Source organism: Heterocephalus glaber, unplaced genomic scaffold (assembly GCF_053883595.1).
Source record: "Heterocephalus glaber isolate CG9 unplaced genomic scaffold, H.glaber_assembly_v1.0 deba00001457, whole genome shotgun sequence".
NCBI lineage: Eukaryota > Metazoa > Chordata > Mammalia > Rodentia > Bathyergidae > Heterocephalus > Heterocephalus glaber.
The window spans coordinates 48227984-48240451 of record NW_028258305.1 but is presented as its reverse complement, the minus strand read 5'-3'; positions in this window follow the sequence as shown (position 1 = coordinate 48240451).

The window sequence follows — 12468 nt, the reverse complement described above, 5'->3', positions numbered from 1 at the left end:
GAACCACAAATAAACAGAGGTGCTGCTCCGAAAGCGCAAAGGCATGGCTGGGAGTTGGCGGTGTGCGCTGCTGTCTGTCTCACGCACTGCAAACACAAACACGGATGCTCAGGCCTCTCAGGGTCATGCTACAGACGCAGGGGCCCAAGAAACGGAGGGGCACAGGGTCTGTGTCCGGGTGTCCACCCCTGCACTTCTGCGTGCCAGAGAATCGCACTCCAGCTCAGCCCCTTCACCTTCAGCATCTGGGGTGAGTCAGCTCAGGGCACTGGGAGTCGGGTCTGCCAGTTCTCCAGAACCACTCTCTGTTCTCACAGAAGGACATGGTAAGCTCAAGCCCCATGGCCTGGGGTCAGGTGGATGCCCAAAACGTGGCAGGTTTACATGAAACACATTCTTTGTGTTAAACACAGAAGTGCAAGGCTTGTTCACCATTACCTACTCTGCTCCCTTCTTCTATACCCGAGGAAACAGAGGCAGAGAACACTGTGCTCATGCAGCTAACATTCACCAGGCCAGTCAGCGGGGGCCTGGCTCGCCCCACAGCAGAGATGCCGGGGGTCTTTATTTCTAGCTGATATTTTGCTCCCGGCTTCTTCACAGTGAGCGGATTCCGGGAAAGTGACCCAAGAAGGTGGGTCTTGGTGTGCCACTTCTGCCCCATTTCCACTCTTTCCCTTTGCTGATCTCCACTGGCTGAGGCACAGCACAGAGACAAACTCAAACTGAGGGTGCAAGCGGAGTCCCCAGCATGGCCTACCGAAGTCTCCGGCCGCCTGAGGTCGGTACTGCACCCTGGCACCACACAGGGTCCGGCCACGCCACCCCACCTGTGCTTCATGAGGTAGGATGGCTGGAGGAGCCTGCAGGTCTTCCCTAGTCCAGAGTATGTTGGAGTCTCCAAGAAGAGGGCAGATGGCAATTCCCAAGTAGTTCCCATTTGACTGCGTTCTCTTTTCCTCAAGAAATAGACTCACCACTTCAGACATCAGTTTGAAAAGACCAGCCTCGAGTGTTCAGAGGATGGACATCTGCTACGGCTTCGCTCTCCTGCTTCAAAGACAGTTTGGATGTTGAGCTCAGCCAGTGGAGTGTTGGGCTCAAAGGATCATCATGGTCTCTCCCGTTGTCATGGGGCCTGGGTGGGGCTCTTCTGGGGGCACCGGCTGGGCAGAGCCCGGAGCCCCCCACATGCTGTGGGGCACAGGAGACTGGAAGATGCGGCCCCAGGGTTGCAACCCCAGAGCGCACGCTCTGCATTGGAAGCCAGGTCCGAGTGAGCCCAGCACTGCGGCCGGGTGTGGAGGTGCCCGGCCTGTTCAGGCTCCTGCTGTGAAGCATTTCCTCTGAGTCAGCGTCCGAGCATCACTGTCTTTAAAGTATTCATTTTTTTCATGATAAAACTCTATGTTGAAAGTGTGCTGCATGCATAGCATAAAAAATTGAAGCCATACAAATGGATATACACAAAAATCAATCTCCTTCTCAGGAGGCAGTCACAAATACCTGTCTCCCAAATACAGTATCTTTTCTGAGACAGAATGTTTTTACAGAAATATATGTATATATGATGCATTATATATGATATGTACACTAGTATAATATATGCATTATATATTATAGACACGGTATATTGTATATGTTATATACTAGTGTCATGCACTACTGTTCAATGATTTTAACTTTTTAAAAACAATTTCAACAGAGATTATTTTGTATAAACAGATATTTAGCTAAAAGGGCACCTGTTCTCTTCCACTTAACTTCTACTTTGTCTCATTTGACCTTCACAAATGCCCCGAATCTTCTAGTTTTCAGATTTTTGTTTTTCCATGTTTTACTAGATCATCTTATAAGTCATAAATTTTAGTCAGTAGCACTGGCCATTCTGTCTCTCTTATCTTTTTATATTGCCCATTACCAGCTGTTGAAGCGAACACCAGGGTCTTTCCTGAGTCCCAGAACAGTAGGTTGTAAGAAAGTGGTGGTGGACAGACAGTAAAACAGATGAAAATCCATTAGAAGATTCTAGTTTTTGAGTATTGGTTTCTTCTTTGGTAAAAATGAGTAAATCACATTGCTCTTACAAATAACCAACATGACAAAATGTAAAAATATATTTCAAAGTATTTTGTGATCTCAGAGTATTATACAGCTATTTTGCAACTTGTGTTAAATATTAGTAGCTCTTTTAGACTCAAGATATCATTGCTTTTCAAGTACCCAAAGCATGCAGCTCATGCCAAAAAAAGCAAAGTTCTGAAAATCCAGAACTGAACATGCTCCTACTTCTCAATGGTCCCACTGATCTCTTATGGTCACATTGAGTGTACAAGGGCCTCCGTGACCGATGCCCACCAAGAGCTTCAGCTTTGGGTCTTAGTAGCAACTTAAACACATCTCTTTTCCATTCTCTGCTTGCTACACTGTGTGGTTATCGTGTACAAGGCTGACGTGAACACGGTGTACAGCTGTCTCCTGTATGCCCAGGACTGGAATTGCTAGATCGTGTGTAATGTTATGTTTAATGTTATGAGGAGCCGCCTTACTGCTATCCAGAGTGGCTACCATTTTACATTCCCTTTACCAATGTACAACGTTTCTAAATTTTCCAAGTTATTGCCAAAAAGTTGTTCTTTTCTGTTTAGTTGATTCCTATTGACTACAGATTAATGCACCTCTCTGTCGTTTCCATGCACTGTGTGTGTGGCATGCTGATTTAAACCTACCATCCCTAATACCGTATTTTTAGTACTTTCTGTATTTTAGACTAGACCAGGCTTATGTAGCCCTGTTCCTGTCATGTGGAAATACATTTGGAGGAATCCCTCTCACTTGGTGCTGAGCCCAGGGACCTTAGCCTGGCCTGACAGGGCCCTTCACAAGCGTGCTCCATGGACCCTGGTCACACCTGAGATCGCAAAGCAGGGCGTTTGGAGTCTGGGCTCTGGGGTTGGAATTGGTGTTAGGACCGCAGCCCTGCCATTTAGTAGCTGTAGTGATGCGCCTCACGCTGCCTCACCTCACAATGTGTATAATAGCAATAAACATTTCTTATCACTGATTGTCATGAGGGTTGAACGGAAAGTGATGTGTACTTAACAATAAAAAATGTTCAGTGTTGGTCAACATGCATATGTTTCAGGCTCTACTTCCATAGTAAAATTTGTTTTTATTTCTTTTTTAAAGTAATATATGCACATGGCTTCCTGAGTTCTATAAGATTTATTATGAAAAATAGCAGCTCTCTGCCCTCTGCCTCTCTCCCCATGACTTCTGCTCCCCAGAGGAAATCACTTGAAGTTGGTTTAACTTGTTCTTGTGGTATTTACCTCCCTATCTCCACATCAGAGCTTCTCATACAGTAAGCAGCAAATGGATTAGAGGTGCAGGCAGATATTGATTCCTCCTGCCCTTGGGTGGTCAGGTGGGGCCTGGGGTGGCAGCCCCCTCTCCAGTTGCTTCCAATCTCAGTCAGACTTTTCCATTTATTCTTGCGTGCCTTATAAATATTTATGTGTGTGTGCCAGGTCCTGAACAAAGTTGGGCAGGATTGCTAAATATAGTACTGCTTACAGATGTTTCAGTTTAAGTGTTACCCACCAACTTCACATGTGCCTGTGTGTTTGTACACACACAGCACACAGAGTTCTTGTTTCTCCCGCCCTTCCAGTGCCATTACCATGATTCTGGTTATATGGACATTCGGCATTCCCTGTGTTATGTCTAGGTAATTCATAAACAGTGTAGTAAAATGTAATTACATTTCTGAACAATTTTCTATTTTTCTGGAGTAGATACAGTATTTATTTTGAATATTTTGTTTAATTTTCTTTGTAATTATTACTGATTCAACCAAAATTCTTCACCAATTATCAAAATCCTCAGATTTTATAATTTTATCATCTAGAAGAAATCTCATCAAAATTCTTCATACAATACCTGCTGATCAAATTGAGTGTCTTCTATGTTTGATACACACGTGTCCCCTTTATCATCTTGGGGACATATTTCCTGTTCCCTGTATTGGATTCCTTTTGGCTTTAGCCATGTACACCTCCTTCTTGATTATGTCTTTATTTAATGGAGCACATCATCCCATCAGCATCACAAGAAAGATAATAGGAAATAACATTGTCTGAGGACCATACATGCTTTAAAATGTCTTTATTTTAGTGTCACCCTCATTTAGAAGACTGAGTGTGGTGAAAATTTTTTATAGTTACTTGTTTTCTCAGTTTGAAGACTTTGGTTCATTCTTTACTTTCTAATTCTGTTATTGTGACATACAAAGCTATTTTTAAATTATCTATCCTTTGTAGTGACTAATTCTCTCATACAATCTTTGAAGTTTCACATTGCTATATCTTGGTGTAGGTCTGTTTTCATTCAGCGTGCCAGGGGCTTGGAAATTTATATGCTTCAATTTTTAACATTTTCTCATGTAGTATTTACACTGGAAACTTTCTTCCTCCTTATTTGCAATCTTTATGAAACTTCTACTATTTAGATACCGAACATTCCAGACTCACTTTTAGTATTCTTAGTGTTCTTTCCTATTTTTCCATTGCCTAGATATTTTGTCCTGCCTTTTGGGAAATCTCCCAAATTTTATCTTGCAATTTATCTATTGAAGTTATTATTTCTGTTGTCATATTGACTTCTAAGTCAGAATATTTGCTTTTGGAAAGTGCATCCAGTTCTTATTCTATGAATGTAATACATCAATATTTTGTTAACTTTTTATTGCATCTGTTTTTCTATCTCCAAGTTGCTTTATTTCACTTGCATTTAGGTCTCCACCTCTCGTATTTGTGTCTTTTCTTTAAGACCAGCATGCTTCTTTAGATTGTTGCTCTGAATTCCGAGTGCGTGGTACTGGTTGTAAACGCATCTTCACTGTAGAAGGTAGTATCCATGGGCTTCTTGGTGAAGGAGACCTCGGCACTGTGTTTTATATCTGCCTACTTGCCTTGGCCACATTTCTTTTTCTTGCAGAATGCAGGTTTGATTTTCAGAGTTTTCAAGACCCAGAAGTGATGATACTGGGACTAATACAGTGGGTTGCATCTCAACATTCAGTATAACTGAAGTCAAGTCAGGCCATCATTTGGACAAAGCAAGAGACTCTGGGAGGATCAGCATTTCTTAAGCAAACTTGCAGCAAACTACCCTCTCTGCAAATTCCCTTTTATCAGCCTCAGCTTCACTTCTACTCTTTGAGGCATCTAATGCTGAACAATTCCTTAAACTTGTGGTGTTTTTCCTGCCATAAATTTGGTTGCCTATTAGCTTTTCCTGCTTCCAATTTGAAATTCATAGTATTTCAACCTTCCATTATTTAGCCCATGTTCAATTATTTACCTGGTTCCATAGTTTTATTGCTGTTTTCTCTTCTAATCGTATTTCTTATGGGTTTACATCTTTAAAATATTGCTTTCACATTGTTTTCTTAGTGTTTCTGAAAAAAAGTAAGGCTATAGGAGGTGAGGTATTTATTTCGCTGTCTCCCCTGAAATCTGGTTTGGGTATTGCCCTGCCATACCGTTGCTCGTTCTGGCCTCTGTGTCTTCATGTCTTCCTTTCACCCTCCTTCCTTCTCATAAAGGTCCAGTCCTAGCCAGGGCTCTGTTCTGAAGCCCTCCTCAAAACACCACCCTCCAGGACTGTATTTTCTTTGTCCTTAAGCCGCACAATTTCTCTCTGCCTAATGCCTAGATTTTCACACTCCCTGGTGTTGCTGCTGCTGCTGCTACTTCTAGTCCTAAACATGTAAATAAGCACTAACATTTACTTAATCCTAAGCACTGCCTTGATTGCTATGCATGTGTTTTCTCCCTTATATCTACAGTGACCCTTTCTTACGTCTTGTTATTATCTCCCCTTTACAGATGAGAAAATTGAAGCACTTAGAAGTTAAACAAGTTGCCTCTAAGTCACCTAAACCATAACAGTTGGAGCAAGATTTTAACATGGGACCATCTGATCCCAATACTTGTGTTCTAAACTATTTACAACAGCTATGAAAAGAAAGTCCTACTATACCTATTTCACAAGTGAGGAAATTGTGGTCCAGAGTGTTTATGTGGTCTTACAAAGTTCTTTTATGGCTACTAGGAGGGAGAACCAGCATTTTGTGACAGACCCAGAACTCTGGCCATTATACTACTAGGATATACTATGCTTTTTTCTAGTTAGCCAAATATTGTTTCATGGCTTCAATTTTTCTCTAAATTCTTGATGAACCGATTAAACACTTAGCATGTGCTGCATGCAGATGTAGTGCGCAGTGTTAAAAATGCATTTTCAGCATTAATTCCAATGTGAGAATATTCAGGGCACTGCCTTATTTGGCAGTCGCCTGAAGCTCAAAGGAACTGAGAAACTGACCCAAGTTCACAGTGCTAATTGCTGAAGAAGTGGTGTCAAACCCAGTCATCAAGTACACTTCATTTGTATTCAATGAAATACCTTTCAAATGATTCATATTGTTAGCAACTGAAAAATAATTAACCTTTCTTCTAGAATGTTTGTCTAGTTTGACTGAAAATCAGTTTATAGAATGTTTTTCTTACAAATAAAATTTCTGTATGTCAAGACAGTATTTTCTATAATAAAATAGAATTGTTTTCTAACTGATGCATTTTGGCCTCTAAAACACAATAAAGTTTGCATAGCACACCAAATTCAAAAATATCTATACTGTTCAAAAGCTGATTTTGTTGTTTTTGTTGTTGTGTCCTGCATGTCTAAGGCATGCAGACTCTGAAAAGAGAACCGTCAATGCAGCCCTGAAACTCCAAACACCGCAAGTCAGAAGCAAGTTCCCTTCTTGATTCACAGAACAGGAACTCTGTTCTCCATGGTGTTTGTCTCTTTAAACTCAGTCTTGAGTTTTATCTCAGTTCCAAAGTAAATATTGCTTAAAAGTTCAAATCTCTTAGCTGTTCTGTTAAAAGGTTTATCTTGTGCATGTATTGCTTGTTTATTTAGCAACCTTGCAAGTCTATTGAAGTGTTTGTTTAGTAGTCTTTCTAAATCATTTATGGTGAAAGCCAACTAATCTTTGGTCACGGTGAATTTTAGACTCTGGGAGTCACTACCTGAATAATTATACTTCCAACTAGGAGTTTCTAGAGACTTACATTGATGTTAGATCGTCAACACATTTCTGTAGAAAGAAGTAAGTGGGTCTTATTTTGAAAAGGTAGTTTGGAAAATCAATATTGAGTATTCCTGAGATATTTGGGAAGAAGTTAATAACTCCCATTTTTGTTCTTTTCTATCCTTGTCTTTTAAAATGTTGAGATAGAGAAGCAACAAGCTTTCATCTGGCACTCAGATGAAAATGGAAAAGTAATGAAGACAGGAGCAAAATTTAAAAAGTCATAGCAAATACTTCTTGGAAGAAATGTCAACAGCACAGGACAAATGCAAGCTTTGGCTCCTCATACTCTCTTAAGTCTTGGCAGTTTTACAATTCAGGGCAAACGACCGGCATACTCTGAGCCATACTTCTTTAGTTCACAGGAGGGCCTCGATACTTTTAAGAAAAGGGAGTGTGCAGCTTCATCTTTAAGGGCAAAGATTAGAATCATAGAATGTTAGCACACCAAAGGGATCCATAGGTCATCTACCTTGTACTTCCATCTCCGGGCTTCACGATTGGGGTCGCTCTGAGCCCAAGAGGAAGGGTGTGAGTTTTCCGGAGTCACACAGTAAGTTAATGGCAGGCATTGATTAAAACTCACCGAAACCTCAATTCTAAGGCTACAGTGGCAGCAGTAATGCATTAGAATACAACCAGAATCCTGTCACTCTCTGCTTCCGCCACATGGGCCTTCCTGATCCCATGATTCCCGGGAGGTTTCCTGTCTCCAGATATTTGCAGCAGCTGTTCCTAGCCTGAGCGATGCCTTCTGGCCCTGCCCACTCGCCTCCTGTCAGGTATTTTCTTGTCACTCAGGTCCTTGTCTCAGCCTCAAGGCTCTCTCTCTCCTCTGTTGCAGAGCCTCCCTTGATGAGACAATGCTGGCTCATGTATACAGTCTCTGAATCTACCATCCTGTTTTCTTTCTCAGCATAACACTTAGCACAACCTACTTTTCTGGCTGCTATTCTCCCAGTAGAATGTAAACTGTACGAGTGTGTTGAGCCTGTTGTTTATTGAGTTCATCAATGCTTAGGACACAGTAGACACAGGATAAATACTTATTAAACAAATCAATACATAAACACACAAAATCATTGCAGATATAGCTAGTCAAAAATTGTCATCAGTAGTACGTGCTTTTATACAGTTTAATTTTATCATACATACAAAAACAATAGATAATACATAAATTTATACGTGAAAAATGCCTGCATGTATATGTAGATCAAATCTTTAACTACTGGATCCCATCTACATAATCAAACATTGATTAAAGAAAAAGAAGAGTGTTGCACATTTTCTGACTTTTTATTGCATAGAAAATTGTTTTCTGGAAGTTTTTGAATTTTGAAAGAAAATCCTGATTCTTTCTAAGGGTGGTTCTTTTCTGGTGTTATTCAGAAAACCTTCTGTTGCCCTCTGGAGGTTCAAAGGGTGGTTTTGCCTGCCCTGTTTGCCAACAACTTTGCACTCCAGGCAGCTTGGAGACAGAGGCGACGCCAGCGCTGTGATCCTACCCCAACAGCTCAGCAGCCTGGGATGCCCCTCGTCTTTCTGACTAGAGCTGCTTTGATAGCGCACTGTTTACATTTTCCACCTCACCCCTTTTAACTTGACAGGTTTAGAACAGCCCGGGTGGGAACAGGAAATGCTGGGAAGGGTGGCAAATACCCAAAGTCCGTGTCTGTGACCCCTGCTGCCCAGCCCCATGCTGCAGAGAGGCACCTCTAATTTCGTAGGGGACAGTGGAGTGCTAAGCACTTTCTTGTCAGTTGAGTTCATGTTTTAAATATCTAGGCTTGCCTTAACCTAAAGACCTAATGCTTGTTCTTGGGATGGAGAATTGGGGTGCAGAGGGGACACTGATATGTGGGTGTCCACTGTCCAAGGAGGAGACCATCTTGCTCCACCCACTGGAATCTCTTGAAAAGAGAAGGTGAAGGACCTCTCTTCTCTCTTCTGGAGGACAATGAGTTAGTTTGCTCCTCCAGATTCATGAAAGGATTAGGATTATAAATCTCCAAGTGACAATCATATGTTTTAGCTGTGATTGGAGTAAAACGTTCACTGTCTCCTATTACCAAATTGCTGAGTTCTCTTCTGCACCAGAGGCATGCACTGAATCATGGCCTACTGGGAGGCCGGGAGGCTCACAGAGGGTTGGTGGGTACCCTCCCACAGTGCCTCCCGCAACCGGGGTGCAGTCTGAGGCACGTGTGTGTGCCAGTGTCGTCTGTCTGAGCGGGAGGCAGACACAGCAATCAAACTCTCGACTTCTTAAAGCATAAAATGCCTGACAACCCAAACACAAGCAACAACGGTTAAAAAGTAGATCTACTAGACTTCATTAAAATTAGAAACTGTGTTCCAAAGAGCATCAGGACAGTAAAAAGACACCACCAGCATTGGAGACAATATCTGAATCATATTTTATAAGGGACTTTACCAGGAATATATAAAGAACACTAGGTGCTCAATGATAAAAAGACTACCCAATTAAAAATGGGCAATGGGTCAGAACAGATGTTTCTCCAAAAACAATATAGAAGGGTTTCCTGAGCAAATTGGAAGCTGCTCAGTGTCAGGGACTCTGGACCCCACCTGCTAAAGCTCTCCCTGACCTCAGCAAGCACTAATCTGTGCTTTCTGTCTCTAAATTTTCTTATTCTGGCCATTTCACATAAATGTAATCATATGTTTCTTCGAATGTAACTGATTTATCTCATGCTAATTTCATTAATGTTTTATGTCTTCAAAGTTCATTGTGTTTTAGAATGTATCAAAATTTTTAATTCCATTTTTTGGCCAAATAATATATTCTATATTATATTTATTCATTCATAGCTGATGGATACTGGCCTTGTTTCCATTCTGGCTATTATGAATAATGCTGCTATTAACATTCATGTAAAAGATTGTGTGGATGTATGTTTTCGTAGGAGTGGAATTGCTAGGTCACACAATAGCTTTATGTTTAATATTTTGAAGGATTCTCAAATTTTTTCTCAAAATGATGACAGCATTTCTCAGTCGCATCAGCATTGTATGATGGCTCTGCTTTTTCTACCTTGTTATCTATACTTATTTTGATCTGGGTGGGAAGTGGTTTTTCATTCCAGTTATGATTTCTATTTTCCTAATAGATAATGATACTGAACACTTTTTTCACGAATCACCATTTCTACATCATTAGAAAAATATCTATTCAAGCACTGGTCTGGCTTTGAAAAATTGAGTTGCCTTTTTATTATTAAGTGCAAATATATATATTTATTTATATATATTATTTATATATATTTATATATTTTATTTATTTATATAATATATATATATCTTCACCTGTTCTGTGAGCTACCTTTTCATTTTATTGGTGTATGCTTTTCAGCATCAAATTTTAAATTTTGTGCAATCTAATTTATTTTTATTTGTTGCATGCACATTGGTATCGTATTTAAGATCTCAGTGTCTAAGCTGAGACCAAGTTGAACATTTTCTGTTTTATTATAAGAATCTTATCAGTAGTGGATCTGATACTCTGGTTGATAATCAGCTATTTTATGTGGTCTGTGGTAGGGTTTGGGCCAAATTATTGATATGGTTGGCTCTCTGTGGCCTTTTCCTTTCTCTCCTACATCTCATTTCTTTCTGTGTGGTTTCTCTATTCCTCTTTCATTTTCTTATATCTGTTAAGTAGGCATTTTCTAGTGTGGCATTTTAATTTAGTTGATAGTTTCGAGTAGACTTTTGAGCTAGTGCTCTCGGGGCTCTGATAGGTGTGTTGGAAGAAGCTGTTTATTCACACCTGGGATCCGTGCCGGAGTCTGACGCTCTGTGGCACAGATCCCCATCCACCTAGTGGCTACTCCTGCTGTGCGTCCCAGGCCAGGGCACCACATGCACGTTCTCTGTCCTCGGAGGGAAATTAGAAGATTTTCTGGAGTAAACATTTCTCCATTTTATGTATGATGCTAGGACAAATCCTGCAGACTTTAGATATATAGTTTTAAATTTTCACCAGTTATGATCTGTTTTGTTTGTTTTTTTCTGGAGGAGAACATCCACTGACCACTTTAATTCTGGAAATCTTCAGAGACAGTTCATTTTTAAAGTTAAATAAGAATGAGAGAAACCACTCTTGTGTACTTTTAACATGTATTCATGTCTCTTCTGGTCAGCGTCTTTCCGAGGCTGCCCACCACCTTTGTCTACATTATTTATTCTCTGAACCGAGGTCCTGCTCACTCTGGCCTCTGAGTGTTTTCCCGACCTATCTGGGATCTTCGTATCTCGCAGCACCTTCATTTTCTGTAGGCTGGTTCACTTGCCGTTACTGTTCATATAGTTTAGTCCTTGTTTATGCCTCCGTTTTTTGGGTCAGTGTACCCAAACTGATCATTTGTGGCTTTTTCTGGAATTTCACAGACCATAGCAGTATTAGTTCCATGGAAGCCAGGCTATTCCATGCTGTTCTTTACCTTGTCATGTGCATGCCATTTGCACCCAGGTCAATTCTAAGCAGCTGAAGTTGAAATTGTTTCTTGTCCTTTTTTGATTCCTTTTCAGGTTGGGGCCCTGGAATCACCAGTTGTTTAAGGGATATTGTGGAGGGAGTTCTCTGCAGATATTCAGTTCTACCTTATAGCTACCTCTTCTCTTCAGAGTCACGTACTGTCTTGATGAATTCCTGGTAAAGTTTTAAGGACAGAAGAATTATAAACTTTATTCAACATATGATTCTTCATATGAAATGTATCTCAAGTGTTACAATATATTAATGTACTTAATTTTAGTTGGCTAAAACAAATTTGATGTTGGGGCTATTGATCTAGAGAAAGGCCCAAGGACAAAAACATTATCAAGAAAGCTAGTCATTGGCATAAAACATATTGCAATCTGTAAATGTTTATTAAAATAGGCGTCACATGGGTCATGATGAACTTACACATTTCAGTCAGTTCTGTATTAGTAGACTTCCTGCCACTGTAATGAAATATGTGAAGGAATTAACTTATATAAAATACTCAAATGAGAAGGGGAACAAAGGAGGGGGTAGAAAGGAAGGAGGGCACAAGAAAGTAAAGTAAAAATAGAAGGAAAAAAATAGAAACCAAGCTTCAGTATATGGGAGAAGGGGGAATGGGGGAAAGACGAGGCGGGAAATGTCACGTACAGGTGCAAATTCCCTGTGATGAGCGTTACCACTATGTATATCTGAAATCTACCAATAAATGTTTTGCTAAGAAATAGGAACTAACTAATATAGAGAAAAGGTTTGTTTTGACTTTAGTAGAAGATTTGGGGACCGTGACTTTAAG